This window comes from Heptranchias perlo, unplaced genomic scaffold, assembly GCF_035084215.1.
Source record: "Heptranchias perlo isolate sHepPer1 unplaced genomic scaffold, sHepPer1.hap1 HAP1_SCAFFOLD_64, whole genome shotgun sequence".
Lineage (NCBI taxonomy): Eukaryota > Metazoa > Chordata > Chondrichthyes > Hexanchiformes > Hexanchidae > Heptranchias > Heptranchias perlo.
Window position 1 is genome coordinate 1374936 of NW_027139666.1, and position 25900 is coordinate 1400835.

General features: G+C 44.5%; 1 pseudogene; it reads left to right on the forward strand.

The window, feature by feature from the left end:
- Window positions 1-9418: 9418 nt before the first annotated feature.
- LOC137317965 (protein FAM200A-like) lies at window positions 9419-13601 on the forward strand (annotated as a pseudogene).
- The last annotated feature ends 12299 nt before the right edge of the window (window positions 13602-25900 follow it).

The following is a 25900-nucleotide window of genomic DNA, read 5'->3' on the forward strand; positions in this document are numbered from 1 at the left end:
TGAGAGTAGAAAGCGAGGGACAGAGAGGGAGAGACAGACGGAAGGAGAGAGAGAGCAGCAGCTGTGTGAATAATTCACCGGAATAAAGTGCTGAAACTTCCAGTACAATTATGAAGAGGAAATGTGACTTGAAGGTGTTATTAGGATGTTGTCAGATTGTGAGAGTTTTATTATACTCGCTGCGGGAGTGTTTATCGCTATCAGGTCCTCAGTATGTTTCTGTGAATGTTCCTTTTACTTATTCACTGACTGAATAAATAAACGTAATTCATCGTATCGAATTATTAGAATACTGTATTCTAAAAGCTATGTGTCAGCTTAATTTGCTAAAGAACGAGGCTAATTTAATTACTATATTTCAATGTAATTTTAATTGAATGTGCAAAATAAATGTATTGAACTCATTTTATACCCAGCGCCCAGTTCCCTAACTCCAAAAACCATAGAAATGAACTGTTGAATTTATTAATTGAGTTGTGTTACGGGGACCTATAGATTAGACTTCCGCTAACACGTTCCTGCAGTCTCTCCCTATGAATCCCAGCCTCACATCCCACTGCATTTAATCCTCTGTCTCCTCATCCGTTGCTTCAGTTTATCTGCTTTCCCAAACCATCTGCTCCTGACTCCCCTCCAGCAGCTTTTCTCCCACCCAATCGCATTCACTGGCTCGGTCTCCAGCTGCCTTTCCCATCTTGTGGCAGCCCCTGTCGTCTCTCTTAACCGGGAGCAACAAACCAGCTGCACCTCCCACTGTCCGATCTTCCCGACCTTCTCTCTCGTTCCCATCCGTCTGGAGCCAAAATCCGGATTTAATCGGCTGGATTCCAGCTCATTCGAACCCCTTCTCCCTTCCCCAACCGCACTGCGCCCTCACTCGGCCCTTCCAGTGGATCCGGTGGTCACTCTTTTCAGTTTCTGTATCGATTTCCCAATTCATTTTTGATAATTGTGTTTAAAAACAACTCTCTGCTCGAAAGCGCTGCCGAGATCAGTGGATCAGTTTCCAACGTTTGATGCAGGAACAAAGCTGGAAATGTCATCCCAGATCCTCTCAAACTGCTGCTTTGACTCCAGTTCTGATCAGTAATTTCACTGCTTCCGTTTCTCTCTCTTGCAGTTAATGTGGTGGCGATTGTGATCCTGTCCCGAGGAAAGTGCGGTCTCTCCAAATGTATCAGTCGTTACCTGGTGGGAATGGCAGCGGCCGATCTCCTGGTCGTTATCACCGATGTTATATTTGCGAGGGTTGGTGGAATTTATTTCCCGGTTTCATTCCTTCACATTACTCACGTGTGCAGGCTCATTCCCTTCCTGGTTTTTGCAAGCACGGAGGCTTCAGTCTGGCTCACAGTCGCTTTCACCTTTGATCGATTTGTGGCCATTTGTTGTGAGAAGCTGAAAACAAAATATTGCACCGAGAAAACGGCGGCGGTGGTTCTGGGAACCCTGAGTGTGCTGAGCTGTTTGTAGAGTCTCCCATGGTACTTTATATATCAACCTGGAACTATAATTGATAATGTTCCCTGGTTTTGTGTCACTGAAGCGTACTTCTTTAATTCACCCATATGGGCCGCATTTGAGTTGTTTCACTACATTTTAACCCCTTGTGTCCCGTTCTTTCTGATTTTACTGCTCAATGTTCTGACCATCAGACGTATTTGAGCAGCCAGTAGAGTTCGGAGGGGACTCCGGAACCGCAGCAATGGAGAGAATCACAAGGATCCAGAGATGGAGAACAGAAAAAAATCCATCATTTTACTTTTCAGTATATCGGGCAGTTTTATATTGTTATGGTTGACGAAGGTTGTGTATAAAATGTTTGCACGAATTGCAAACATTCAGTATTATACTTCCGCAACTGACTCTAATTTTATCACAGAAGAGATATCATTTATGCTGCAGCTTCTGAGTTCCTGCACAAACACATGTATTTATGTCTTGACCCAGACTAAATTTAGAGAGGAGTTGAAGAACGCGGTGAAATATCCATTCAATCTAATTGTTAGATTAGTTAAATTATAGAAAGAGCTGCAGGCTAGAACTACTGTCCATTTCGTACTCCATCCCCTGTACTTCCCAGGTGACGGAAATTACAATTTATAGTAGCAGCACGGAGCCCTGAAATGATCTTCAATCTGATATGATATTTTTTCGATAATCTGAGCTATTGAGGCTCTGCAGACGATACATGAACTGTTGCTTGAAAAGGTGGCACTAAACAGCTCAGCTGGACTTCAACTGAGAGACCAAGAGAGAGAGAGAGAGAGAGACAGACAGAGAGAGCGAGAGAGAAAACAGAGAGGCGGAGAAACAGAGAGATACAGCGGGAGAGAAAGACTGAGGGAGAGAGACAGACAGGCAGACTGACAGAGGGAGTGAGAGCGAGAGAAAGAGAGAGAAAACAGAGAGGCGGAGAGACAGAGAGAAACAGAGGGAGAGAAAGACTGAGCGAGAGCGACAGACAGGCAGACAGACAGAGAGAAACAGACACATACACCGACAGAGGGAAATGTAGGAAAATAGAGAGAGAAAGAGACAGTGAAACAAAATGGAAAAAAACGAGGAAGAGAGAGCTAGAGGGAGAGACAGACAGACAGACAAAGGGAAGAGAGCGAGAGAAAGAGATGGATAGAGAGGGAGACAGAGAGAGAGAGATAGAGAGAGCAGATCGGAGAAAGACTGAGGGAGAAAGAGAGACAGAGAGGCAAACAGAGAGAAACAAATACATACACAGACAGAAAGAAATGTAAGAAAATAGAAAGAGAAAGAGAAAGAAAAGGGAAAAACCAGAGGAAAGAGAGCTAGAACGAGAGAGAAAGGGCGATGAATAGAGAGATAGTGAGAGAGGTGGGAGAGAAAGAAAGAGGCCATCCGGCCCATCATGTCTTTGCCAGCTCTTCAAAAGAGCTATCCAATTAGTCCCAGTCCCCAGCTCTTTCTCCATAGCCCTGCTATTTTCTTCCCTTAAAGTAATCAATCAATTCCCTTTCGAAAGTTACTATTGAATCTGCTTGCACCGCCTTTTCCAGTCGTGAATTCCAGATCATATCAACTGACTGCGTAAAGAAACTTCTCCTCATCTCCCTCTGGTTCTTCAGTCATTTATCTTAAATCTGTGTCCTCTGGTTACTGATTCTGCTGCCAGTGCGAACAGTTTCTTCTTATTTACTCTATCGAAACTCCTCATAACTGTGAACAGCTCGATTAAATCTCGCCTTAACCTCTCTCCTCTATACAGAACAATCTCAGCTCCCCTCGTCTCTCTACATAAAGGAACTCCCTCATCCCTGGTACTATTCTGATAAATATCCTCTTCACCATCACCGAGGCCTTGATATCCTTCCTCATGTTTGGTGCCCACAATTGGTCACAATGCTGCAGCTGCGACCTAAACTGTAATTTATAATAGTTTAGCTAAATAAATGTCTTGCTTTTATGTCTCCATTGATAAAGCCAAGCTCCCATATGTTTTTTTAATGACATTTATCAATCTGCTCTGCAACCTTCAAAGATTTGTGTACATAGATCACTGGGTCTCTCTGTTCTTGCACTCCTATTAAATTGTGCCATTTAGTTTATATTGCCTCTCTTCTTCCATCCAAAATGCATCACTTCGCACTTCTCTGCATTGACTTTCATCTGCCATTTGCCTACCCATTACGCTGTTCTGTCTATGTCCTCCTAAAGTCTGCTACTATCCTGTAACTACATTGTGTAGAACCACCCCCGTAGGATATTTACTGCTGCTTCTGGAGAGTGACTGTGTATGTGTGTCTATGTTTGGTTTCTGCGTGTGTGTGTGTGTGTGCGTGTGTGTGTGTGTTTGTGTTTGGTGTGAGAGAGAGAGGAAGAATGAAAGATAGAGAGGCATGGAAAGTAAGAGATACAAAACTAGGTGGGATCGTGAGTTGTGAGGATGATGCAAAGAGGCCTCGAAGCGATTTAGACAAGTTGAGTGAGTGGGCAAATACATGGCAGATGCAGTATAATGTGGATAAATGTGAAGTTATCGACTTCGGAAGGAAAAACAGGAAGGCAGAGTATTATATAAATGATAGATTCGGAAATGTTGATGCACAAAGGGACCGCGTGTCCTTCTACACCAGTCTCTGAAAGCAAACTTGCATGTGCAGCAAGCAGGATGATTTGCATAAAGGAGCAGGGATGTTTTACTGCAGTTATACAGGGCCTTGGTGAGGCCGCACCTGGAGTAGTGTGTGCAGTTTTGGTCTCCTTACCTAAGAAAGGATATACTTGCCATGGAGTGAATGCAGCGAAGGTTCACCAGACTGATTCATGGGATGGCAGATTTGAGGTATGAGGAGAGATTGGGTCGACTCGGCCTGTATTCACTCGAGTTTGGAAGAAGGCGAGTGGATCTCATTGAAATATATAAAATTCTGACAGGGCTGGACAGACAGAATGCAGGGAGAATGTTTCCTCTGTCTGGGGGGTCCAGAACGAGGGGGTCACAATCTCAGGATACGGGTTAGGACATTTAGGACTGAGATGAGGAGAACTTTCTTCAATCAGAGGGTGGAGAACCTGTGGAATTCTCTACCACGGTAGGCTGTGGAGGCCAAGTAACTGAAGGAGCGAGTTAGATTTCTAGATACAAAAGGCATCAAGGGGTATGGAGAGAGAGCAGGAATATGGCATTGAGGTAGTGTTTCAGCCATGATCATATTGAATGGCGGAGCAGGCTCGAATGGTCGAATGGCCGACTCCTGCTCCTATTTTCTATGTTTCTATGTCTCTATTTAAGTTTCACAAGGAGAAAAACACATTAATACAGACAGACAAAAAGGGAGACTGAGAGAATGAAAGATTCAAAGTCAGAAACAGAGAGAAAGAGAGAGATGAGGGAAGAGGGAGAGAGAGAAATGAAAAGTAGGAAAATGCAAAATAATAGAGAGTGACTGAGGAGGAAAAGGGTAAAGAAAAAGGAAAAACATGAGTGACCGCGAGAAAACAAAGACAGATACAGATATAGAAGAAGAAACAAACAGAGATAGCCGGAAAACGACAGAAAGGGAAAAGGAACAAGTGAAGAGACAGAGAAGGCAGAAAATGGGCCAGAAAAAAGAAGTGACAAGGAGCGAGACAATAATAAAAACAGAAACAAAGACGTTGAGAAAGAACACAAGGACAAAAGAAATGTCACGATGAAAAAAACAAAGACAATTAAAACAGATTCACATAAAAGGGAAGGAGAGTGTGTGAGAGAGAGATAGAAACGACGAGGGGCAGAGATAAAGTTAGATAGATGTGGCGAGAAATAAAGATAGAATTATGACAAGAGGAGAGACAAATAAAGAGAAAGAAAGCTTATATAGAGTGTGATAAATCAGGCAAGGGTAGAACGAGAGAGAGAGTGACAAAGAATCAAAAGTGATAGAAGCGGATAGGTAAATAGACAGAAGAAATCAATAAAAATATCGAGAAATAGTTGCAAAGATGAGATCGTGAAGTCAACTAGCAACAGAGAGAAAGTAGTCGACAGAAGCAGAGCTGGAGAGCGTACGAAACAAACAGAATGAAAAATAGAGAGATGAAAACGGAAGGAGGATGAAACAGATAGAGAGAAAGAAAAGGGAAAAGTAGATCCACAAAGTGAAACAAAAACATAATAAAATAAGAAATAGGAGCAGGAGTAGGCCACACGGCCCCTCGAGCCTGCTCTGACATTCAATGAGACCATAGCTGATCTTCGACCTCAACTCCACTTTCCCGCCCGATCCCCATATTCCTTATTTCCCCTTGAATCCAAAAACCTATCAATCTCAGCCTTGAACATATACAACGACTGAGCATCCACAGCCCTCTGGGGTAGAGAATTCCAAATATTCAAATCCCTATGGGTGAAAAAATTCCTCCTCATCTCAGTTTTAAATGACCGACACCTTATCCTGAGACTATGCCCCCGAGTTCTACACAATCCTGCCTGAGGAAACAACCTTTCAGCATCTACCCTGTCAAGCCCCCTCAGAATCTTATATGTTTCAATGAGGTCAGCTCTCATTCTTCTAAACTCGTGAGGGTATTTGCCCATTCTACTCAATCCCTCTCCGAACAGGACAACCTTCTCACCCCTGGAATCAATCGACTGAACCGTCGTTGCACCGCTTCCAAAGTAAGTATAACCTTCCTTAGATAAGGAGATCAAAACTGTAAACAGTACTCCAGGTGTGGTCTCACCAAAGCCCTGTTCAACTGTAGCAAAACTTTCTTACTCTTGTACTCCAACACCCTTGCAATAAAGGCCATCATGCCATTTGCCATCCTAATTGCTTACAATACCTATATGCTAACGTTCTGTGTTTCTTGTACGAGGACACCAAAATCTCTCTGAACACCAGCATTTAATAGTTTTTCAGCATTTAAAAAATATTCTGTTTTTCGATTCTTCCGACAAAAGTGAATAACTTCACATTTCCCCACGTTTTACTCCATCTGCCACCTTCTCGCCCTTTAACTTAACCTGTCTATATCCCTTTGCAGCCCCTTTGAGTTCTCCTCACAGCTTACTCTCCCACCTAGCTTAGTATTGTCAGCAAACTTGGATACACTGCACTCGTTCTCCTCATCTAAGACATTTATGCAGATTGTAGAAAGCTGAGACCCATGTGTTGAGCCTTGCAGCACCCCACTGGCCAACATGAATATGAACCGCTCATCCCTACTCTATGTTTTCTGTCCGTTAACCAACCCTCTATCCATGGTTATATATTACCCCCAACCCCATGAGCTGTTATCTTGAGTACCAACCTTTTCTGTGGCACCTTATCGAATGCCAATTGAAAATCCAAACATTTGACATCAACTGGTTCCGCTTTATCTACCCTGCCAGAACATCCTCAAAAAGCTCTAATAACTTTGGCGAACACGATCTCCCTTTCATAAATCCATGTTCACTCTGCCTAATGAAATTATGATCATCTAATTGCCCTATTACCACTTCCTTAATAATGGATTCCATCATTTTCCGGACGACTGATGTAAAGCTAACTGCCCTGTAGTCCCTTGTTTTCTCTCTCCCTTTTTTCCTGAATAGCGATATTACATTTGACACCTTCCAATCGGCTGGGACCATTCTCGAATCTCGGGAATTTTGGAAGATCATAACCGATGCATCCACTATCTCGGTTTTCGAACCCTCAGATGTAAGTCATCCGGTCTGGGAGATTTGTCCCGTTAATTTCTCTAATACTTTATCTCTACAGATATTAATTACTTTAAGTTCCTTTATTGCATTATACCCTTGGTTTCCCACTATTTCCGGTATGCTTTTTGTGTCTTCTACTTTGAAGGCAGATGCAAAATATTTGTTTAACTTCTCTGCCATTTTATTATGTCCCCGTTATCATTTCTCCTGTCACGTCCTCTAAGAGACCAACGTTTACTTTTGCTACTCTCTTCCTTGTTACATACTTGTAGAAGCTCTGACAATCTGTTTTATATTTCTTGCTCGTTTACTCTCATATTCTATTTTCTCCCTTTTTATCAATTTTTCGACGTACTTTGCTAGTTTCTAAAACTCCACAATCTTCATGCTTACTCCTCTCTTGGCAGCATTATAGGCCTCTTCTTTTAATCTAATACTATGCTTAACTTCTTTGATTAGCAACGGATGGATCACTTTTCCCGTGGATTTTTAATTTCTCAATAAAATGTATATTCGTTGAGAATTCTGAAATACTTCTTCAAATGTCTGCCATTGTTTATCTTTGAGTCTATTTTCCCAATTTACCTGAGCCAACTCGCCATTCATACCCATATAATTGGCTTTATTGAAGTTTAAGACCCCAGTATCACTCCCAGTGCGCCGGCTCGATCAGATGTCGCAGGTGAAGCAGCACCAGGGCCTGCGTTTCCCCCGAGGCCGATTCCTCCACCCGCCATGATCGCGTTGCCTCTGTAGAAGCATCATCCGATCGTACCTCTAACCGTTGAATCAAGGACCCCAACCAAACACAGGTTTGTGAGGGAAGTTCGCAGCCCTGTGTCTGTCCATGTCTCAGAAATCGGAAATCGCTGCGATCGACTGAATTCAGTGCACCAAAAAAACCAGAACACTTGTTTTTTACTTGAACGGGAATGCTGCAGGTGTAAATGGTGTTGGTCCGCTGGGACTCTCTATAACGGTGTGAATGGTGTTGGACCACTGGGACTCTCTATAATGGTGTAAATGGTGTTGGTCCGCTGGGACTCTCTATAATGGTGTAAATGGTGTTGGTCCGCTGGGACTCTCTATAACGGTGTAAATGGTGTTGGACCACTGGGACTCTCTATAACGGTGTGAATGGTGTTGGACCACTGGGACTCTCTATAACGGTGTAAATGGTGTGGCTCCACTGGGACACTCCTTAATGGTCTAAATGTTGTTGGTCCACTGCGACTTTCCATAATGGCTTGGAATGAGAGGCTTTTTTTCTCTTTGGAATTCTATGCAATGGGAGGGAATCGGAAAGGGCTTGGTCTTTTCGGATTTTTTCCAGCGGGAGTGAGTGAGAAGGGGCTTGGTCCATTGGGATTCCATCTGCGTGCTCTTGCGTTTACAGGGGAGACCTGTACGTTGCCAATCTGCTTTGTGTTTAAATTTGTGCCCCCTCGTTTAATCCCTAAAAAGAAAAGCATAAATGTAACGGAACATAGAAAGGAAATTCTTCAGATATCAGGTGATCAGCGGAGCTTTTTGGGCAGGTAGCTGCTCGCCAGAGAATGCTGAGCCCGATTGGCAATATCAGCTGACTGCCATTAAATGGTTCCGGTCACAATACAAACACAGGAAAATCAAATGAAGCATAACTGGACATCAACTAAGAAAAGGGCAAAAATGTATTTCATAAAGAGATGATATGTCTCAGGCAGTTATGTTGTCAGAACTTGTGATTGAGTGACATTGATTGGTTGAATATTAGACTGAAGTTTACATTCGCGTTTTTATTAGGTAATTTCCGTTGGGCACATGACAGGCAGTCATTTCATTCCGTGGAGCGATGGACATGTTCCATTGGAATAGTCTTCCTGTTGTGTTTGGTGTTTCCGAGCATCAACCAAGACGCGCTCTTCGTCACTGTCAAAGCCACGGTGATTGGTATTGGTCTATACGCAGTATCAAGGGGAAAGGAGTCAGGGGCGGCTTAGTCATCAAACTTTAATTCCCCAAAATGGATCATTTTGTAACAAGTGAAAGAAGTTCGGAAACACAGTTCTCAAACCCATCGACATCCGACAATAAAAGAACGGTGTGTAAGTACGTCATCTGCAACAGAAAGTTCAAGTAATGACGGACGTACTTCTGCCATGTCCACCTGATCTGAACAGCCCACTAAGAAGAAAATCAAATCGTGGACGAGGCAGTATCGAGAGGCTTTTTTGAAATGAGGTTCCATTATTTTTGCAAACGCAAACCATGATCCAAAGCTCCAGTGTGTTATTTGTCGAGGGACTTGCAAAGAAGTGTTTAAAACCTTCAAAGTTGAAAGGACATTTAGAAACAGAACATGGGGAATTCTTTGATCACCCGCTTGAATATTTTCAAAGGAAGCAACAGGAATTAAAGTTATCAGCACAAGTTCTTAATCGGTCAACTGCTCTGACTGATAAGACACAACTGGCGTCATATTTGGTCGCCTAACGTGTGGCAAAAGAAAAAATGGAGACAAAACTTATTCTTCCAGCATCTCTGGATATGGTGCGTACAATCTTCAATGAGAAGCCTGCAGAAAGATTGAGAAGCATTCCTCTCAGTGATAACACAATTTATCGAGGATTATGTTCTATTGCTGAGCAGTTAGAAGCCAAGCTGATTACTCGGTTACAGTCAGCCGGGGATTTTGCTTTCCAACTTGACGAGAGTGCTGATATTTCAAATTGTGCAACACTGTTAGTTTTTGTGAGATATGTCGGGCAAGGTGACTTCATGGAAGGTTTGCTGTGTTGTCTAACTTTACCAACAAATACAACAGGAGCACAGATATTCGAAGCACTGCATGAGTGTGTCGATGGAAAATACAAATTGGACTGGGCTAATTGTAAAGGAATTCCAACTGATGGAGCAGCAAGTATGACAGGTAGAAATAGCAGAGTCGTGAGAACAATACCTGAGGCAGCTGGTAATGATGTTTGGAATCACTGTTTCATTCACCGCGAAGGTTTGGCGTCCAAGGTATTTGCCCCTGAACTTATGGCAGTACTGAAGGAAGTAGTGAAAATTGTCAATTTATTTAAAGGAAGCTCTCTGAACTGCAGGCTTTTTGAAGCATTATGTTCAGAAATGGGAGCTGAGCTTACTCATTTACTGTTCCACACTGAAGTACGATGGCTGTCACGGGGCAGGGTGCTTACAAAGGTGTATGACCTCAGGGAAGAGAATAATATTTTTCTGGCAGAGAAACAGTCGAACTTGGCCAATTTGTTTTACGATGACAGGTGGTTAATGAAGTTGCCATACCTGGCTGACATGTTCTCAATTTTAAACGATGTGAATTTGAAGTTGCAAGGAAGAGGCAATGATTTGTTTCGACATTGTGAACAGATACAAGCATTCCAAAAGTCATTAGAACTGTGGCAAGCCCGACTGAAAAGTAATCGCCCGAGCTATTCCATGTTCCCAACACTGTTACAACATATTGAGGAGAACAGCATCAATGAAGATAAAGGGAATGAAATGAAATGTGACATAGAGTTACACCTCGCTGCTCTGTCTGACCATTTTGATCGCTACTTCCCTGCAGAGGGATTTGCAAATTTGAAGGAAAAGCATTGTGTGAAAGATCCTTTTTGCTTTCGAAAATTCTGAATCAGTAATGAAGTTAAACTTGATGCCTGAGCAAGAAAACGAGCTGGTGAGACTCACCTGTGAGCACACTGAAAACACGCCACAAGTCATTTAGTTTGTCACTTTTTGGATCAGTGCTTTCAAAGAATATCCACTGTTAAGTAAGATAAACGTTGCGTTGTTGCTGCCATTCACAACAACCTACATCTGCGAATTGTGATTTTCGACTGTGAGATGGTTAAAAAAAAGAGAAAGAAACCGATTCAACAGCGCACCTGATATGGGTGTAGAGCTTTCATCTTGTGATCCAGATTGGAACGAGGTCATGAACAACAGGCACATTATTTAAGTGAAACTCAACCTTATCTTTTATTTACTGTATTCATACTGCATTTAAAATGTCTTTCAAGTAACGTCGATATCTAAATTTAGTTATAACTTGAAGTGAAGTGAAGAGCGAGCATGTACTGACCTTTATTGGGATTTGATGAAAACTCCAGTCAGAAGTTGTTATTGTTTTGGATCCTGTGGGAAGTGTTTGCCTTCCACTGGGTCACGAGGAAAAAAGTTTGTGAAACACTGTTCTAAACTGTACGGTCAGTGTCTGTTTAGCAAACCGGCTCTCAATTCCTCAGTCCATATTTCTGGAAACGCTTATGTGCGCGACGTCGGCAATAAAACACTGACCGACGCCCGGTGACTAATGGCGGCCGGAGGCCCCACATTCCCCCGAGCCCCAGAAATCCCTCTCTCTCTCCAAGGCGCTGATTTCCCGAACAGAATGCGCATGCTCCCCAGGCCCGCCCTGCATTCTGGGAGCGCCGCTGTCTTGCAGTTTGTGGTGAGTCGGACTCGGTGGAAACGGGAGAAGAAACCGGGAAGCGGCGGGTAGAAAAGGGGAGGGGCTGGGTGAGGCGTTTAATGGTGTCACGGGACCCCGACCCGCCGGTCCGCCTGGCCCCCCGTCTCTGATTCGGAGTCTGAGCCGCATTCGGTGTTGCTGAGACTCCGCTCTCCCCCACTCATTGTCTGGGATCAGCACCGTGCATGCTCCGGCCACCGGCGCTTCCCGCGCATGCACTCTGCACCTCTTCGAATTGAGTTGGACCATATTCTACCTCGTGGGGCATTCTGGGGAAGGTCATCTGACATTGTAAACCCCTCTTGCTGATATTTCTGTGATGGGGTTTCGAAGTGCGAGGTTCAATCAAACAAAAGCAAAATACTACGGATGCTGGAAATATGAAATATAATGAGAAAATGCTGGAAATCCTCAGCAAGTCAGGAAGCATCCGTGGAGAAAGAAACAGACTTAACGTTTCAGGTTAGAGTTAAAGTTTTGTCAGAGCTTGAAGAAGTAAAAGAATTAACATTTTTTTAAGCAAGTAGAGAGCCAGGGAAAAAGGGGGCGGGGAGGGAAAGAACAATAGGGAAGGTCTGTGAGAGGGTGGAGGGCAGGGGTGATAATGCAACAAAAGGGATGATGGTGCAAGGCAAGGAGGGTGGTAATGGGTCAAGTAAAGAGACAAACAATGGCTGCAGAGGAGCTTTAAAGGGCTCCAGTTAGTTGGATGTGTGAATGAGGCAGTGAGCCAAAAGAAGCGCATTTGAAGCGGAGAGAGAGGGACACGCTGTGTAACCGGGCGCAAACATTCATCCACAGCCCAGACATCACTTGTTTTGCACTTGGCGTGAAAGGAATATATTAATTACAAAAATCCATGTTATTTGATTTTGAATAGTTTTGTTTCTAAATTGAATCATGTTTCTCCAATTATATTTCCCAACTCAGATTCAAAGCCTCCAACCCAACCCAAATGTTGGAGATGGTGCAGAGGGTTTGTATTTCAGCAGCGGTAGGAGGGTGAGTGTGTGGGACGGGGATTTACAATCTGGAGGAATGAGCAGGAAGAATGGTCCACAGAAACGAGATTTGCCTGTTCTGAATTTCTATCCTGTATTCACAGTGAGGACTTTTGTAAATTCCAGTGCATTGATTGTGGAAAGAGCTTTAACCAGTTCCACAACCTGAAAAAAACATCGCACGATTCACAACGGGAAGAAACCGTACACGTGTTCTGTGTGTGGACGAGGCTTCAACTGATCGTCCAACCTGGAGAGACACAAGGACACCCGGACCATGGAGAAACCGTGGAAATGTGGGGACTGTGGGAGGGGATTCAATGACCCGTCCCAGCTGGAAACTCATCGACACAGACACACTGGGGAGAGGCCGTTCACCTGCTCCGTGTGTGGGAAGGGATTCACTCATTCAACCAGCCTACTGACACATCAACTTGTTCATACTGATAAGAGAGCTTTAAAATGTTCTGACAGTCAGAAGAGCTTTAAAAGAAAAAAGGATCGACTGACACACCAACGTACTCACACTGGGGAGAGGCCGTTCACCTGCACTGAGTGTGGGAAGAGATTCATTCAGTCATCCAACCTGCAGACACACCAATATATTCACACTGGGGAGAGGCCGTTCACCTGCACTGAGTGTGGGAAGAGATTCAGTCAGTCATCCAACCTGCAGACACACCAATATATTCACAATGGGAAGAGGCTGTTCACCTGCTCCGTGTGTGGGAAGGGATTCACTCGTTCATCCTACCTCATTGAACATCAACATGTTCATACTGATAAGAGACCCTTTGAATGTTCTGACTGTGAGAAGAACTTTAAAAGAACGAGGGATCGACTGAGTCACCAACGTATTCACACTGGGGAGAGGCGGTTCACCTGCTCCGTGTGTGGGAAGGGATTCATTCTGTCATCCAGCCTACTAATACACCAGCGAGTTCACATATGACTGCATGGTTGGATTCTGCTGTTATTACTGCTGTTAATCACATCCAGGACTGTACCATGTTCATTCTAGCAGTTGGAGGTTTTTTCTGATGTTAATAACCCATTTCACTGGACTACAGTATTAGAATTCTGTACAAGTGTTGAATAAATCAGCTTTCTTTCAAACACAGTGTTTCTATTCCTTGATATCTCGATGATAAGACAAGCAATTGGAGGACTCATGATGAAGTGAGTGGAATCCAACTTACAACTAAGTTCCTCCACCTTTTTAAAAGATGGATCTACAAGATGTCCAAGTCTGACAGGACATAAACTTCTATTATATCACAGGGTCCACTTCAATCAGCCTAAGCAGATTTCCACTACCCTTGTGTGAAAAAGAGATTCTTGATTTCAATGCTAGACATCCGAGCTCCAAATTTAAGCTGATGCCCTCTTGTTCTCGATTCCCCCACCAGAGAAAATAGTTTATATTTCTAACCTATCGAATCCCTTTATAATTTTAAATATCTGGATCAGATCACCCCTCAACCTTCTAAACTCAAGGGAAATCTAACCAAGTTTATACAATTGGTCCTCATAATCGAACCCTTCAAGCTCCAGTATCATTCTGGTGAATCTGCACTGTCCCCCCTCCAAGGCCAATATATCCTTGGTGAGGATCAGTACTCCAGATGGGCTCTGACCAAGGCTCTGTAGAACTGAGGCATCACTTCCTCCCGTTTGTATTCCCGCCCTCGAGATAAAGGCCAAAATTCCATTAGTCTGTGATTTTTTATCTGTGCACTAGCTTTTGGTGATTTGTGTGCATGGACACACAAATCCCTTTGCTCCTGCACCGTTCCCAGTCTCTCATTTTAAGAGAATACTCCAATGTTTCCTTCTTGCATCCGAAGTGAATGATCTCACACTTCCCCGCATTGAACTACATCTGCCACAGTTTGTCCATTCACTTAAACTGTCTTTTTGTAACTTCCTGCTTCCATCTACACCACTTACTGTGCCTACTAACTGAGTGTCACCTGGAAACTTGGATCTACAACTCTCTATTCCTTCATTCAAGTTATTGATAAATATGGTGAAAAGCTGAGACCCCAGTACAGATCCCTGGGGACACCACTTGTCACATCCCGCCAATTAATGAACATTCCCTTTATTCCTACTCTCTTCTCCGACCTCCCAACAAATTCCAACCCAAGTCACAAGGTCACTTTCAATTTCTTGTACCTTTATTTATTCTATTAATCTCTCGTGCTGATCCTCATGATCGGGTGCTGGGGAGATCAGATGGCGAGATAATGGGGCGCTCACAAGAAGAGCTACTAGGGAGATCACAAGGTGAGGCAGTGGGACACCACATGATCACATACTGGGGAGATCACATGGCAACGTACTTGGGGATCACATGGCGAGGTACTGGGGAGATCATCTGGCGAGGTATTGGGGCGATCACATGGCGAGTTCATGGGGGATCACATTGCGAGGTACTCGGGAGATCACATGGCTAGATACTGGGGAGATGAAATGGCGGGGTACTGAGGAGATCACATGGCGAGGTTCTGGGGAGATCACATGGCGAGTTACTTGGGAGATCACATGGCTAGGTACTGGGGAGATCACATGGCGAGGTACTGGGGAGATCACATGGCGAGTTACTTGGGAGATCACATGGCTAGGTACTGCGGAGATCACATGGCGCGGTTCTGGGGAGATCACATGGCGAGTTACTTGGGAGATCACATGGCTAGGTACTGGGGAGATCACATGGCGAGGTACTGGGGAGATCACATGGCGAGTTACTTGGGAGATCACATGGCTAGGTACTGGGGAGACCACATGGCGAGTTACTTGGGAGATCACATGGCGAGGTTCTGGGGAGATCACATGGCGAGTTACTTGGGAGATCACATGGCTAGGTACTGGGGAGATCACATGGCGAGGTACTGGGGAGACCACATGGCGAGGTACTGGGGAGATCACATGGCTAGGTACTGGGGAGATCACATGGCGAGGTTCTGGGGAGATCACATGGCGAGTTACTTGGGAGATCACATGGCGAGGTACTGGGGAGATCACATGGCGAGGTACTGGGCGATCTCATGACGGGGTACAGCAGACATCACATGACGAGACACGGTGAGGTCACATGATGGACCAGTCAGATCGCATAACAGAGTAGTGGAGGGATCACATGACGCTGTACAGCAGACATCACATGACGGGGTCCGGGGAGATCACACGACGCTGCACTATGGACTTGACATTACACTTTTTCTGGTATAGGATCTCCCTCCATTATCCACCCACTAAACCCATCCAGGTAACTGTCTTCCCAAGAGGGGAGGGGAAGGGGGAGAGTAAGGAGACAGGGCTTTCATCCAGTGAGATGTGTCTGGCATTGCACCATTTTAAAGTTGGCTCTCCCCTAAACGGGAACCAAGTGCTTCATTGGAAAGTTTGTGTATCTCCGAGCCCGAGACAGCTTCCTACAGACATCATTCAAACCAAAGCTGATGTGTGAAGGGGAAGCGCTGTTTGAAATGCTGATTCTGGGTCAACCACGGACCAGGACCTGGTCTGCAGGGCACGTCTATGATGTCACAATACTCAGGCATAGCGTCATAGAAGCGTCACCGCTTTATGACATCACTGATACTGCAGTACCTAGCAACCAACCGAGGAACGAACCTCTCGGAACACTGCATATTATGGCCTGTGTTTAGCTCGAGGCTTTTCCAGACAGTGAAAGAGGAGCTAGGTTCAATGTGTGTGCAGTGTGTGCGCGGAGATCACTTTATACACAGTACATCACCACATTGTTCAAGCAATTTTCAATTAAGGAGAAATAAACGAGGAAACTATAGTCCTATTAGTCTAACGTCAGTTGTGGGGAAGTTACTCGACTCAGTTATTCGGTTCAGAGTGACTGAGCATTTGGATAAATTTGAGCTGATCAGGGAGAGCCAGTATGGATTTGTATTTCTGACTGTGTGTATAATTGGAATGAATGTCCCAGCAATGATTGTGTGTGGAGTGTACATGTGCTGTGGGAGGAGATAAATGGGTGGGTACAGTCCATGATAGGGTGGAGTGACATGGGGTTGTCGGTCGAGATTAAATCGGTTGGAGGAGGTTACAGAGGTAGGGAGGGGGCAAGGACCATGAAGGGTTTTGTACACGAGGATGAGGATTTTAAAATCGAGACGTTGCCGGACTGGGAGCCAATGCAGTAACATACGAACAGAAACATACGGTTCACTGCCCGGCAGACAGGTGGAGAAGACATTGATGTCCGGGGAGGAACAGTCAGGGTCACAGCAGCAGTCGAGTTGATAGAATCCGCCAGTCAGGTCACAGGTACAAATGGGAACGGCTGGAACAAGACACACACAGAGATCTTACAACAGAACACGCACGGTCTCAAAGACCACCTCCATCCCTTGTCTGAATCCACGATCGCCGTCTTCTCCATGTCCCAAAATCAATCTGCAGACTTATCCTCCCACTGCTTTCTACTCAGCGAATTACAGCTTCCAAATACCCAGCACAACACACTTAATAAAAAATAATATTTATGAGGAGAGAATAGAGAAGCTGGGATTACTCTACTTGGAGCAGGGAAGGTTCAGGGGAGATTTAGCAGAATGGTACCGGGGATGAGGGACTTCAGTTACCGGGAGAGTCTGGAGAAGCTGGGATTGTTCTCCTTAGAGCAGAGACGGTTAAGGGGAGATTTAATGGAGGGGTTGAAAATGAGGAGGGGTTTTGATGGAGTCGATGGGGAGAAACTGTTGCCACTGGCGGGAGGGTCGGTAACCAGATGACACAGATTGAATAGAATTGGGAAAAGAGCCAGATGTAGATGAGGAGAATGTTTTTGGGGAGCGAGTTGTTCTGATGTGGAATTCACTGCCTGAAAGGGCGGTGGGAGCAGATTCAATAATAACTTTCAAAAGGGAATCGGATCAATCGTTGAAAGGGGGAAATTTGCGGGACTGTACGGAAAGAGCACGGGATTGGGACGAATGGGATTGCTCTTTCACAGAGCCAGCACAGGCGCGATGTGTCGAGGGGCTCTTTCAAAGAGCCGGCACGGGCGCGATGGGCCGAGCTGCCTATTTGACAGAACCGGCACAGGCGCGATGGGCCGAGCAGCCTCTCTTTGTGCTGTTTGATTCTCGCTCACTTTTGGGTTCCGACCCACGGCCCGTTTGACTGGGAGGCGGCCGAGTGATTTCCCCCCCCCCCCCCCGCACCCCGACCCCAGCCCAGCTCGACACCGCATGCGCGGTTTCGCTGGCCGCAGCGCACGGACATCAGTGCGCAAATGTGAGTGACGTTGCCGCGTGTCACGTGATGGGAGGAGTCAGCCCAGGCGGTGTGGCGGGAGGGCCGGGCGGATGTGTGAGCTGTGAATCAAAGGGCCCGGAGTCAGCGCTCACTCCGCACAGGGTTTGGAGAATTTGTTTAAAATGCAAAATCTGCAGGAATGAAATCAAAATAGAAATGGAGAAAAAAAGGGGAAAAATTGGAAATAAAAACAGAAATGTCCAAACTCACATAAGGCTGATGGTCCGGGTCCTCCCGCCACTATTAGTCTTCTCTCCCTGGGGCATAGAATGAGCAGAATATTTGAATGTAACTTTTTTTTATTGCAGAGGGTGCTGGATGTATGGAATGGACCAGCTAGGGAGGCAGTGGGGCCTGATTGTATCAGCAAATTCTACAGAGTTGGCTAAGTAACTGATAGCGGTACCTTGGGATTTGACAGCCTAGAAATTGGGATCTTTATTTTTTTTGTACATGTGCACTAGCATTTTACTGATTGGTGTACCTGGACACGCAAATCCCATTGCTGCTCCACTGTCTTTAGTTTCTCATCATTAAGAAATTAATCCCATTTCTAACGTGGTGCTTGCAATAAATGCTCTTTGTTTAACTCCCCACATCTTTACTGTCCGGCTTTATTTCCACTCTTCACTGTTCAATAACAACAGACACCGTGAGACTTGAAATTTTAAAAGAAATATTTCAAAATATACTTAATTTCATAATATTGATGGATGCACAGAGTTCAATGTAAATATCAGAGTTACAATTCAAATCAATACAATACAGATCGTACACACTGCGGTTCCATTATTACATTTCAAAACACAGCACATATCTTCTAATACATGCTGTACAATAGAAGGTGAAATGGCCTTACACGGTCGCCTTTCCCCATAGATTCTTTGTACAGGCCGCACCTCTCTTCAGTGCATCCCACAGCAAGTACTCCTGGACCTTGGAGTGTTCCAGTCGGCAATACTCGGTCGTGGACAGCTCCTTCATCTGGACGACCAGCGGGTTTCGGGCGGACCATTGGGCCACCTTAAGCGAATTGATGGTCTTCCAGCAGCAGTTGATATCTGTCTTGGTGTGTGTCCCGGGGAACTGCCCGTAGTGCACAGTGTTCTCTGTTACCGAGCTGTTGGGAATAACCCCTCTTCGACTCCACGGTATAGAGGTCCTGTCTCTATGGAGGGGGCTTTCACCTTTTACCGAATACACGGATCCATTCGCCCACATTCATGTTAGTGTTTGGCAAACACTGTCTGATGTCTCTCACACACCTGTCGAACCTTGGGGTCAGAGACTTAGGGGGTAATTTCACCCTCACTGCTTGGGCGGTAAACTGACGGAGCAGAAATTAAAATCGGGCCGGTTCTACGAGGGGTGGTTGATCCGCTCTACCAGTTCAGCTCCCAGTGATGTTGTGAGCGGTGCAGTTTGAGACAATGGACCAGCTTTAGGGCTTCGAAGATTGATACCAGTGCGTATGTCCGGAAAGGTGTGGCCGATTTGAAGCTTCCCCGCCTGGCGGAAATGGGGTGGATGAGGCTAGTTAATGGTGTCAGGTCACTTACCGCCCTTTTAACGCTGTCGTTCCTGCCTCCACCATCGTGGGTAGGGTCCTGAGAAGAGCAGCCTGAGCAACACTCACCTGTTTCCGGTCAGGCCACGTGTAATAGGTTAATCAGAGTGTTATGACGTACAAGGGACATCATTCAATGTTAGTTACAAATGGATGGAGGAGCCGCCCTTTCGATGGGCATTGAGTGGTCCAGAACACTGAGAAGTTTCTTTGTAACTTATATTTTGTGGGTCAAGGAGGAGCGGGAGAGCTTTCCCTTGGCCTGCTGCGGCTGGGAGAAATCTCCCGGCCCCTGATCGTCTCAGAAATGTATCAGGAGGTTTCTTTATAGATCTGTGTCACCAGGTCCAGCCTCATGTCCCATTAAAATCCCTGCAGTGAGTAAACATTGCTGCACAGCAGCTCAGAGAGGAAACGATCTCCAGAACTCCCCACTGGAGTTTGAAATTACATTACTATTTCACTACTTAGTAACGGTCCGGGTGTTGGTTCATAACTATTCTTGTTCTGGTCAAAACAAAAATTCCAATGAACAGGACGATGTCTGACCCTGACAGCTCACCCTCAGTCCATTCCACCGGGCAGTGTGTGTGATGGGAAATAATCATCAACCGAAAAGGAGGATTTGATTTTATTCATTTCAGGATTAAACATTTAATATTGAAATCCTATTATTTCCAGACTAATAACAGCAAACCATATCATGCTAGAATCACATTTTGTATCATTTCACAACACCGCAGATATTGAGTAAAATATAATTCCTGTCTGGTATTTCCAAATGTATTTCAAGTTTTAGATGGATATCAGTTACTTTAGTGAACTCATTGATGTCAATGGAGAGTAAAATCAGGCGCGGTGAATAACAGGCTCTGATCCGCTACCATCCGTCTTACGCCAACACCAAACCGGAAAATCTACTCTCATTGACTTTTTCTTTAAATTTCGGATGAAATGTCGACAGATGTTTCTATAATTTAACGAATGTAACAATTAGATTCAGTGGGTATTTCACCCCGTTCTTCAGCTCCTCTCTGAATTTAGTCTGGGTCACAGCATAAATACACGTGTTGGTGCACGAACTGAGTAGTTGAAGCATGAATCCGGCTGATTCAATGTCACTGGCGGTATAGTACTGGGCATTTGTTATACGCGGAGAGATAACAGAAAAAACTTCTGTGCTCCATAACAATATAAAACTGCCTGATATACTGAAGAGTAAAATGATGGATTTCCTTCGGTTCTCCATCTCTGGATCTTTGTGATTCTCTCCATTGCTGTTGCCCCGGAGTCCCCTGCGGACTCTACTGGCCACTAAAATGTACCTGGCGGTGAGAACATTGAAAAGCAAAATGAGAATGCATGGGAGACAAGCCATTAACACAAGAATAAACAAGCAAAACGCTGACCATGTGGGTGAAGTGAAAAAGATCGGTTTCAAGATACAACCCCGGGGTACATTGTCCATTATATATTCCGGGTCAAGTACAAAGTACCAGGGAATGTTTAGTAAACAGCTCAGCGCACTCACCACCCCGATAACAGCAGCCGCCGTTTTTTCGTTGCAATAATTTGTTTTCAGCTTCTGACAACTAATGGCCACAAATCGATCAAAGGTGAAAACCACCGTGAACCAGACAGAGGCCGCTGTGGTTGCTAATCTAAGGGTGTCAATGAGACGGCACACGGGGGTAATGGTCAAAAATGAAAATGGGAAATGAATGTCACCAATTCGCCACATTATGACATCAGTGATAATGACCAGGAGATCGGCCGCCGCCATTCCCACCAGGTAGCGAGTGATACATTTGGAGAGTCCGCACTTTCCTCGGGACAGGATCACAATCGCCACCAAGTTAACTGTAAGAAAGAGAAAAGGAAGCAGAGAAATTACTGATCAGACCTGGAGCCAAAGCAGCAGTTTGACAAAATCTGGGGTGAATTTTCCAGCTTTGTTGGTGCATCAAATCGTGGAAAATGATTCACTGGTTATTGGTGTCAGGGAGCAGCCCGTTGGTTACATAATGTTGTCAATAAACTTACTTTACATATTCAATTAAAACTAAAATAAAATGCATCAATTGAATTAGCGTCGTTCTTTATTGAATTAAGCTGACACATGGCTTCTAGAATACAACATTCTAATAATCCAATGCGATCAAGAAATCTCTGATTTTATTCTTCAAATAGATTTCAATTTTTTTATGTATGCAGTCACTAAACAAGTAAAAGGAGCATTCACATAAACAGACTGACAACCGCATAACGATAAACGCACCCGGCGCGAGTATAATAAAACTCTCACAATCTGACAAAATCCTGATAACAACTTCGTCACATTTCCTGATCATAATTGTACTGGATGTTTCAACAGTTCATTCCGAAGAATTATTCACACCGCTTCCCCTCTTCCCTCTCTCATTCTCTGTGTGTTTTTCTCTCTGCCTGCCTCTCTCTTTCTCTCGTTCGTTCTCCCCCTCTCTCTCGTTTTCCTTCTCAGTTTCTTTCCATATCGCTCCTCTTTATGTCTCCGCACTCCCTCAACTCCCTTTTTCAATGCCACTTTTCACATCCGAATAAATCGTAACGTCCTGCTGTACGTTCACCAGCCCCGAGTTGCAAAGATTCTATTCCCAGTGTCAGTTTGTAAAATTGTTAAGCCTCTGTGATTAGTTTATTGCTTCGACTGATCACCCAAGTATCCGCCTGTTCACCTACACTGTTCACTTCATCTACAATGCAAGGAATAAACAGAATCGAATGCCTCTTCCAGACGCACCTCACAATAATTGAAATTCCTTCTCCTGTAATTACAAAGTACAGCGTTAGATGGCGGCATTGTTCAATTAACAAAACGTCACTTTCATCGCTGCTGCTTATAATCTCCAGATAAATGGAAGGGCTCCTGATTCCAACAGATAAAGTGCAAACTGATGTGACATAACCTCAAAGCATTGCATTTTACAGTGAATTCATCCACAGTGAAGCAGAGAATGAGATGTGAAAGAATCAGCTCCAAACTCAGTTCTGTCACCAGACCTCTGGAGCTGCACCATATGCACACACAATGAAATAATATTTCAGAATAGTGATAACCAATAAATACATTGAAATACCAGTTAAGCTAAATCATATTATTGTGGAGGGAGGACATCGCGCTGCCTCCTTGTAACACTGAGACCGTGAGCTGTCTCATTATCAATCACTGAAAACACATTTATTAAAAAATGTTCCAGGACAGGTTAGTTCCACAACATGAAACTGTTAACAGCTCCTGATGGTCTGATACCAGGTATTAGTCCAGACACCTGATTCCAGTACATTCAGTACAAGGAATACTCCAGTAACAAAGCCAGTGTTGGATATGTAAATGTCATTACAGATATAATGCAGCTGCTACAAGACCGAACGTTTTGAAGTTGAGGACATACATTCAATGGTATATTCAATACAAAAAACAATCCAGTCACAGTGCCAGGGCTGGATATAAAAAGTTCGTTGCAAATATAATGCAGCTCCTTCAAGACTGAAAGAGCAGAGACTTTATACATTCTATCATTCAACTGATAGAACAGAACAGATGACTGCGTAAAATATGATGGGAGAAAAAATAATTAACCAAGTACAGCAGCACAGTTAACACCGATTTAAAATATTCACAGATGAGAAAACAGCTTACCTGGAACTCCAATGGCTGCAAGAAGAGGATAGTAAATACGTTCGATCTGAATCATTACTGAAAATCCCATTTCTGTGAGAAGCAGTGACTTCTGTTGAACTGAAAATCGCAGCTCCAGCAGATGCTCTGAGCTGATACATTGCAACCAGCCTGATTTATAGAGGTAATAATTCTCCACTGAGACTGCTATGCCCCTGATCATTGCTATTAGTTACAGTCACCTGAACAAACACAATGTGTCAGCAGCTTTGATTCCAATGTAAATAATGACGTGGATATATCACAAACATCTCAAAGTCCAGGACATTATCTTAATGAGACCTCTCTCAAGAATAAAGTTAAAAGCTGTGCTCAGAAAGGACTGGTCCAACAACAATGAGCGGCTTCATTTACAGTTTTCATATAATTGTATTGACCATGTTCACTCCTGCCGATTCATTTATAAATTTTACCGATTTCTCCATGTGTACATTGAATCCAGGGACACAAGCAGACCCGTTTCACTCTGTTCCTGCAGTTTCGCATTTAAAATATGTATTTTTAGTCTCTGACACGGGGGCAGTTAAAGTCCACGTTCAGGATTGCAGATGAGAAATGATTGCGGGTGATATTAGGGGTCGGACACTGAACGAGCTCCACTGCTATTCATCTCTCCGTTATTTTGCTGCAGATGTTTACCTGTTAATTTTACATTGTTTGACGGCTCCAGCAAATTTGCTCCCGTGTTACCCCGAGCTGAACTCATGACCCGATTTGACCTCCATCACAAAGGCCCCATGCTTCCCTCACTCGCCTCCATTCATTCCTCAGCCCATTGCCAATGAAACTCTCATCAATGCCTCTGTCCCTCCAGACTCCATTCCTCCAACGCAGTCCTGGCCGGCCACCCAACCTTCACCTTCCAACCAGCACCAGGTGCTTGTCGGCCTCACTGACCCTCACTGACTCCCAGTTCCCGATCGCCAAATATTGAAAATTTTGATCCTGTGGTTTCAATCCCTCCATGGCTCAACCCTCCCCATCATCATCACCACCTCCTCCACAACTACAGGGAACCACCTATGACTTCCTAATTCATCGATCACTGGCCTATTTTGATGTGACTCCCCTCGCTTGGTTCCACTCACCTATCTGATCAGAGCCAGAAGAATCTTCTATTCCCACCCCATCACCTTTATCTCTGATGTCTCTAAAGATTCAATCCTTTGCTCCCTCCTCTTCCTCATCTCCATGCTGCCCTTTTTGTGACATTGTCCGCAGACATGGACCAGCTTTCAGATGGTCGCTGACAAAACCACCGCCTGTATTGATTCTTCCAACGTCTATGTGTTGTCAGCGCGATATTCTGCATGAGCCACGATTTCATCCAGTTAAAAATTGGGAAGTCATTATACTTTGACCCCACAATCTCCACAACCTCGCCAAGAATTCCATCCTCACCCCTCTCTTTTTGATTGGGTGTCTCTCATCAATCACCCAAGTCATACTGACCTGCATTGGCTTCCAGTCTCCTAAGCCTGTAGTTTATTTTTATTCTTTCTTACACTTAAATCCGACAGGGTCTCCCCCTCCCTATCTTTGTAACCTCCTCAAGCGCTGCAGCCGCTGTCAAACACTCCGCTCCTCTTTCGCTTGTGCACCCTCAGTCCATTTGCCCTACTTTTGACAGCCGTGCCTTCAGCCGTATCCACGCTCCAGAATTCCCTCCCTATGCCCTTCCATCTCCCTCGCCTCCTTTCAGGTGTTAGCCGTGGCTCAGTGGTAGTAGTCTCGCTTCTGATTGAGCGGTGAGTTCACATTCCCACTCTCGAGACTTGAACATGTGATCCAAACTGATATTGCAGTGCAGTAGTGAGGGAGTGCTCCACTGTCGGCAGATGCCGATATACTTAGGACATGTTAAACCATGGTCCCATCTGCCCTCTCAGGTAGATGGAAAAGATCCAAAAACAATATTCGGAAAAAAGCGGGGAGTTCTTCCTGGCGTCCTGGGTAATATTTATCCATCAACCAACATGTTGTAAAACTTATTTTCTTCTCACTTATCTCATTGCAGATTGTGCGAGCTTGTTAGGTACGAATTGGCTTGCACATTTCCTACATTAGCACAGTGACTACACTTCAAAATGTACTTCATTGACTGGAAAACGTTTTGGGGCATCGTGGGGTCTTGAAAGGCGCGACAGAAAGGAAAGATCTTTCCTTCATTTCGACCTTCCATGGATGCCACCATTTGCATGATGATTGTTCAAAAAAGGGTATAAGGTTAAATCCAGTTACTGCAGGCCAGTCAGTTGAACCTCGGTAGTGAGGAACCTTTTAGAAACGATAATGCGGGACAAAATTAACAGTCACTTGGACAAGTGTGGATTAGTTGAGGAAAGCCAGCACGGATTTGTCAAAGGCAAATCGTATTTAAACAAATTGGTTGAGTTTTTTGATGAGGTTAAAAGAGAGGGTCGATGAGGGCAATGCAGTTGACGTGCTGTCTATGGCTTTCCAAAATGCATGTGATAAAATGCCGCATAATAGGCTTGTCATCAAAGTTGAGGACCATGGAATAAAGAGGGGAGTAGCAGCATGGATACGAAATTGGCTAAGTAATAGGATAAGGCTAATAGTGGTGAATGGGTGTCTTTCAGACTGGCGGGAGGTACACAGTGTTTTATTCCCCAGGGGTTGGTTCTGGGACCATTGCTTTTTT